Below are 7,019 nucleotides of genomic sequence, written 5' to 3'. Positions count from 1 at the left end.
CGGGGCTGCGGCCGGGGTTGCGGGAGGCTGGCGCCGCGCGCCCCGAGGCGCCTCACGCCCCACCGCCCCGCGGAGCAGGTCGAGGCTGGGGGTCCGGCCCGAACTTCTCCTCAGGAGCCGGGCTCAGTGGAGGCCAAGATTCGAAAGACCCTCGAATAAGGGGAAAGGTAATGAATGTGGGTGGGGAAACCGCTCCAAAGCCCGGCCCCCTGAAAGCTGGCCTCGCCCATTATCCAAATCACTCAACTCCCCTAGCCGGTTGGGTCACTTGAGGGATCTTGCTGTCTGAGTGTGGCTATTTCTCCCTGTGTTTTTGAGTAGGAGGGTGCTTTTTTTTTTCTTGTTTGTTTGTTTTGTGTTGGTCTCCTATTCAAGCCACCTCAGTTTCCCCGGGACTCAAAAACCCCGTATAACTCATCCATTCTGCCCGGGAACCCGAGCCCCAGAGCCCGCGTGAAATCGCACTGTCTCCGGCCGCTTCCTCCTCCAGCCCCGGCGCCGGCCGGGCCTCTCCCGGGGATTTGGCTGGGGGGCGGGGGTGATATCCAGCCTGGGAACAGACCCCGGAGCCCGCCTCTCCACTGCTGCCCCGGGAGGGGCTCCCGCACCTGTCGCAGTCCCCTCTGCTGCCCCCCACGGCCGCCTGGGAGAACAGCTGCCGCGGCTTCCACGGCGGAGTCTGGGGCCGCGCCGTCCAGGCGGCCGCCCGGGCACACGGTGGCCACCACAAGCGCCTTCTGAGACCCGGCCCACGCTGGGTCGCAGGAGGATAGCAGTGGACACTGGTGACGGCGTCCATGAGTGGCATGGGTTCCTGGGACCCCCACATCAGCTCAGCGACCCCTCCGAGTTCCGGGACGGGTCCGACCAGCGCCCCCTGCTGCCCAAGTCGGGCAGCGGCGATGCATTTCAGATCCCTCGAGTTGGCATTTGGATGCCACCCAGCGCCTGTTTTCTCCAGAACTTCAAGCCTTGATGAAGAAAAGTGTTGCCTCCCACCCTAAACGATGAAGATTCTTCAACCCTGCTCGGCACCGACAGCGGCTTAGAGGGCTCCTCCCTGGCCCGGGAGCACTGGTGGGACAGTCACAGCAACAGCCAAGCCATTGACATACACATCCCTATCCCCTTTCACTCGCAAAGCATTTCCTCAAACTCAGAATGTGTCACTTAACATAAAAATGCCGTGAGCTCGGTGACGTCCCTGTTTTAGAAAACTGGGAACTTGCAGCAGTGATCCCGAGGAGGGGCTCAAGTTGTTGTTTTATTTTCATTGTATCTGAAAGGCAGGGAGGAAGAAAGGGAGAGAGAGAGAGAGAAAAAGATCTTGTAGCCACTGGTTCACCCCCCAAATGCTCACATCAGCCAGGGCTAGGCCAGGCAGAAGCCCGGAAGCCCATCAGGGCCTCCCACTTGGGTGGCAGGGACCCAAGTACTTGAGCCACGTCTGCTGCTTCTCTTGGTGTACACTAGCAGGAGTCTGGCGTGGGATGTGGGTGTGCCAATCCGGGGCTGGGCTGCTAAGCCAAGTGCTTGCCTCTTACCTAGGGTTTCTTAAGTCCTCCTGAGACTGTAGCTTCAACTGCTCAGAAGTAAAACTCCCATCAGATAACAGAATTAATACCACTTAAAGCTTTCCACTCCCACCTGCTTTCCCCCAGGTTAAAGGGCTTTCATCGTATTACCTTTTAGCTTTACTCTTGGCTGTTCAGGGCCCTAATTCTGGAGGAGAAAACCTTCCTTTTTTTGTTGTTGTTTATAAACAGTTGTAACGTATAACATCCTTTGGATTTAATGAGAAAAGGGTAGGGGTTCTAAAGTACCTTGTTGTGTTTAATCTTTTTTTTTTTTTTTTTTTTTTTTTTTTTTAGCAAAGTTTATTGAAAGCAAGAAGCCACCTGCAGCAGCAGTCAGGACAGATTTCAAGGGAGGAGCTGCCCCTGCTCAGCCTTTAAGTATCATTGAATGGGAGCCAGTGTTGTGGATTTAGCCCATGGGACAGCCAGTTAAGTCCTGACTGTTCTGCTTCCAATCCAGCTACCTGATAATGTGCCTGGGAAAGGAGTGGAAGATGGCCCAAGTCCCTGGGCCCCTGCACCCTCATGGGAGACCCAGAAGAAGCTCCTGGCTCCTAGCTTCCATCTGGCCTACCCTAGCCATTGTGGCCATTTGGGGAGTAAGCAGATGGAAGATCTCTCCCTCTCTCTCTGCCTTTCAAAGGAAATAAAAAAATTTTTTTTTAGATTTGTTTATTTATTTGAGAGGCAGAGAGAGAGAGAGAAAGTCTTCCATCTGCTGGTTCACTCCCCAAATAGCCGCAAGGGTTAGAGCTAGGCCAATCCAAAGCCAGGAGCCAGGATCTCCATGTTATGTGCAGGATTTTCCACGTGGCTGCTAGAGCCCAAGCACTTGGGCCATCCTCTGCTTTCCCAGGCCTTAGCAGGGAGCTGGATCGGAAGTGGAGCAGCCAGACCTCAAACCAGTGCCCATATTGGATGCTGACACTGCATGCGGCAGCTTTACCTGCTATGCCACAGCGCCGGCCCAAGAAATAAAATCTTAAAAAAAATAAAAAAGCATTGAATGAAGAACGTATGCTAGCTGTATCTCTTCCTATTGTCTCCAACTCCCCTCCACCTCCACTAGATCCCAAGATGTGCTCAGCTGTTTCTGGTCCTCAGCCTTTGGAGAAACAGCATGCTGAGTATCTGCAGTACAGACAGTAGATAAAGGTGGCTGCTCTGCTTGAACAAGGAAAAGGGGAGCTTTATTTAGGAACACTGTCTGCAGTTTTCCAGTATCCCTTCCTTTCTTAACTCTTTTTAAAAAACAGTTCTTGAAATTTATCTATTTTGAGTTCAGCACTGTGGCATAGCAGGTAAAGCTGCCTCATATGGGCACCGCATATGGACACTGGTTCGAGTCCCAGCTACTCCACTTCTGATCCAGCTCCCTGGTAATGTTCCTGGGAAAGCAGTAGAAGATGGCCCAAGCCCTTGGGCCCCTGCACCCATGTGGGAGACCCAGAGGAAGCTCCAGGCTCCTGGCTTCAGATCAGCCCAGCTCCTGCCTTTGTGGCCATTTGGGGAGTGAACCAGCAGATTGAGGATCGATTTCTCTCTCTCTGCCTCTGCCTCTACTTTTCTGTAACTCTGACTTTCAAATAAATAAGTAAATCTTTAAAAAGGGGGTGGGGTAGGAGGGGACAGTGCTATGGTGTAGCAGGTAAAACCACTGCCACCTGTGACTCTGGTATCCTGTATGGGCGCCTGTTCTAGACCTGGCTGCTCTACTTCCAATCCAGCTCTCTGCTGATGGCCTGGGAAAACAACAAAGGATGCTCCAAGTGCTTGGGCCCCTGCACCCATGTGGGAAACTCGAGTGAAGCTCCTGGCTCCTGGCTTTGGCCTGGCCCCAAACCAGTGCCCACCTGGACGCCAGCACTGCCAGTGCATGCGGCAGCTCCAGCCACCATGCTGCAGCACCAGCCTCAAAGGGAAGCTGAAAAAGGGTTGACACCCACCTACCCTCTGGATGGTAAGTATCTTACCATCTTGACTTAATATTTCCTGCTCAACCAGTCCTGATTGCACGTTGTTATCCACACAGCAGATCAATATGGTGATGCTCTGAGAGATGTCTAGCTGGTTGGATTTCTTCAGGTTACTTTGTGACAAAGGGCAGGAGGGTTAACATAGCCCTGGAGCAAGACTGTGTGGTGTTTTCCAAGTCACCATGAACTGTTTCTGCTCTCTGGAGGAGAGAGGAAAACCACACTCCTAGGTTCTGTGGCTGGGCTACAAAGTAAATTGGCATAAGGCAGATTAACAGGAGAAAGCTCATTTTTAGCTACACATTTACAACACAGGGATCCCACACAATGGGAGAATGCAGCAAGGGTCAGGTGACTGAAGCTTCCATACCATCCTAAGGTACAGGAAGGAGTAGGCACTTGGAGTTTTGGGGGGCAGGGGTGAGCACACAAGTTAGCGAGGATGAGGGGAGGAACCGCATGGTGACTAAAGGCTGTCTTCTCTCTCAGATTGAATCTATCAGACCATAGAAGTATTTCAGGGCAGCCCTCTTCCCTGATACAGAGACGTAACAGTGTAGAGTTCCCTTAGAGGGTAATGTTCCTTTACAACAGCATCATTTTCCAGAGTCACTCCTGTTTCCAGGACAAACTCTGCCAAAGACCTGTATTTTGGGGAGGCACATTCTGGCCTCCTACATTTGTGTTTTTGTGGTGATATGTCCAGAGGTCCAACTTCTCCTTTCTGACAGGGATGGAAAAGATTGCATATCTTACATTTGAGACCTTGTCAGCTTAAGCGACATTTGAGTTTCCAGTTGATAACTCTCATCCTCTGGGATCTGTCAGGTATTAGCAGGGACTAGACTAGTGAATTAAACGAAGATGTGATGAGGACTGCTATCCGTGGGTGCTTTATGTCTGCGCTGTGCAATGGTGGTAGCCACTAGCCACAAGGATGTGTTTCAGAAAGTAGAAAAGGAGAATAAATAATCCCCAAAGAAAATAGAAGAAAGTAAATAGTAAAGATAACAGCAGAAACTAATGAAATATAAAATAAATATACAATTCTGAAAATCAGTAAACCTAAGGTTTTGGGGCTGGCACTGTGGCATAATGGGTAAAGCCGCTGCCTGCAGCACAGACGTTCCATATGGGTAACTGGTTCGAGTCCCAGCTGTTCTACTTCCAATCCAGCTCCTTGTGAATATGCCTGGGAGAGCAGCAGAGGATGGCTCAAGTTCTTGGGCCCCTGCACCCACGTGGGAGACCAGAAGAAGCTCCTGGATCCTGGCTTTGGACAAGCTCCAGCCATTGTGGCCATATGGGGAGTGAACCAGCAGGTGGAAGACCTCTCTCTGTCTCTGTCTGTCTCTAACTGTACCTTTCAAATAAATAAATAAATCTTAAAAAAACACACACACACAAGATTTTCCACTATCAGGAATCAAAATGAGACTTATTTTAGATAACAAGAGAATATTGTTATATTGTAATAAAGGATAACTTTATTACAATGCATTTGAAAATTTAGTTGAAATAAATGCATTCTTAGGAAAACAAAACTTATCTAAATTGACCCAAGAAATAATAGAAAATTCTGAGTGGCCCTATATTTATTGAAGAAATTGGATACACAATTTTTTTTATTCATTTATTTTTTTTGACAGGCAGAGTGGACAGCGAGAGAGAGAAAGACAGAGAGAAAGGTCTTCCTTTTGCTGTTGGTTCACCCTCCAATGGCCACCGCGGCTGGTGCGCTGCGGCCGGCGCACCGCGCTGATTTGATGGCAGGAGCCAGGTACTTATCCTGGTCTCCCATGGGGTGCAGGGTCCAAGGACTTGGGCCATCCTCCACTGCACTCCCTGGCCACAGCAGAGAGCTGGCCTGGAAGAGGGGCAACCAGGACAGAATCCGGCGCCCCGACCGGGACTAGAACCCGGTGTGCCGGCGCCGCAAGGCAGAGGATTAGCCTAGTGAGCCGCAGCACCGGCCTGGATACACAATTTAAACTTTCTCATAAAAAACTCTAGACTTGAATATACTAGTGAATCTTTGTAAACATTTATGGAAGCAACAACCATAATCTTACAGAACAATGGATAAAAGGAAACAATTCCAGTTCATTTTATGAGACAACACAACCTGACAAGCTTATCACAGAATAGGAAAATTACAAACCTATGTCCTATTTACTTAGATGCAAACATCTCACGCAAAATACTAGCAAACAGAACCCATTAGTATGTTAAAAGGATAAGACATTACAGTCAGATTAGATTTATTCCTGTAATTCCAGTATGGTTTAACATTGGAAAAATCAAGCAATGAATACTTAATCACATTAACAAAATAAAGAGGAAACCCCATATGATCATCTTTGCAGAAGCATAAAGACTATTTGAGAAAACTTGACATCCATTTGTGATTTTAAAAAATTATTATCATACTAGGAATTGTTAGGAACTAAAACATTTGAAAGAAGGTATCCACCAAAAACCTATAGCAAATATCACACCTAGTGGTAAAATATTGAAAACTTTCCCTGGCTAAACAGAATCAGACAAAAATACCATAGCCTTAGAATTGGGAAGAAACAAAACTGTCATTTGTAGGTGGTATGTTCATACATACAGAAAATCCACAAGGAAGAGTATAAACGCTGGAGCAGAGGTTAAGTCATTCACTGGGATGCCCCCCCTCATATCAGAGGGCCTGATTTGAGTCCTGGCTCCACTTCTGATCCAGCTTCCTGCTAATGTGCACCCTGGGGTGCAGCAGATCACTCAAGTACTGAGTCCCTGCCACCATGTGGGAGATCTGGATGCAGTTTCAGGCCCCTGACTTCAGCCTGGCTTAGTCCTGGCTGTTTTAAGTATTTGGGGAATGAACCAACAGATAGAAGATCTGTTAAAACGAAAATAAATTAGGGGCCAATGCTGTGGCGTAGTGGGTAAAGCCTCTGTCTGCAGCACCAGCATTCCATACAGGCACTGGTTCGAGTCCCTTCTGCTCCCTTCTGATCCAGCTCTCTGCTGTGGCCTGGGAAAGCAGTAGAAGATGGCCCAAGTCCTTGAGCCCTGCACCCCCATGGGAGACCCAGAAGAAGCTCCTGGTTCCTGACTTTGGATCTGTTCAGCTCTGGCCATTGCAGCAAATTGGGGAGTGAACCAGTGGATATCTCTTTCTCTCTGCCTCTCCTTCTTTCTCTGTGTAACTCTGCCTTTCAAATAAATAAATAAATCTTTAAAAAAAAAAGAAAGAAAATAAATTAAAAAGCCTAAAAAATATACTGTTAGAAGTAATAAATGAACATAGCATGGTTGCTAGATTCAAAACCAGTTAACAAAAATCAATTATAGGGCCGGCGCCATGGCTCACTAGGCTAATCCTCCGCCTTGCGGCGCCGGCACACCAGGTTCTAGTCCCGGTCGGGGCGCCGGATTCTGTCCCGGTTGCCCCTCTTCCAGGCCAGCTCTCTGCTGT

General features: G+C 48.8%; 1 long non-coding RNA gene across 2 annotated transcripts; it reads left to right on the top strand.

The window, feature by feature from the left end:
- The first annotated feature begins 1 nt into the window (after position 1).
- LOC108176652 (uncharacterized) lies at positions 2-6,811 on the top strand. Of its 2 annotated transcripts, none has more exons than XR_001793349.3 (3): positions 2-167; positions 3,305-3,537; positions 6,562-6,811. It is a non-coding gene; the product is annotated as an uncharacterized LOC108176652 (long non-coding RNA). The 2 variants fall into 2 exon arrangements; XR_007914210.3 differs by having other exon boundaries at positions 3,279-3,537.
- The last annotated feature ends 208 nt before the right edge of the window (positions 6,812-7,019 follow it).

Source organism: Oryctolagus cuniculus, chromosome 11, assembly GCF_051225735.1.
Source record: "Oryctolagus cuniculus isolate XC-2025 breed Fujian yellow rabbit chromosome 11, ASM5122573v1, whole genome shotgun sequence".
In the NCBI taxonomy this organism is placed as follows: domain Eukaryota; kingdom Metazoa; phylum Chordata; class Mammalia; order Lagomorpha; family Leporidae; genus Oryctolagus; species Oryctolagus cuniculus.
Note: the sequence above shows the minus strand (reverse complement) of the source record. Positions and strands in the feature narration are given on the sequence as shown.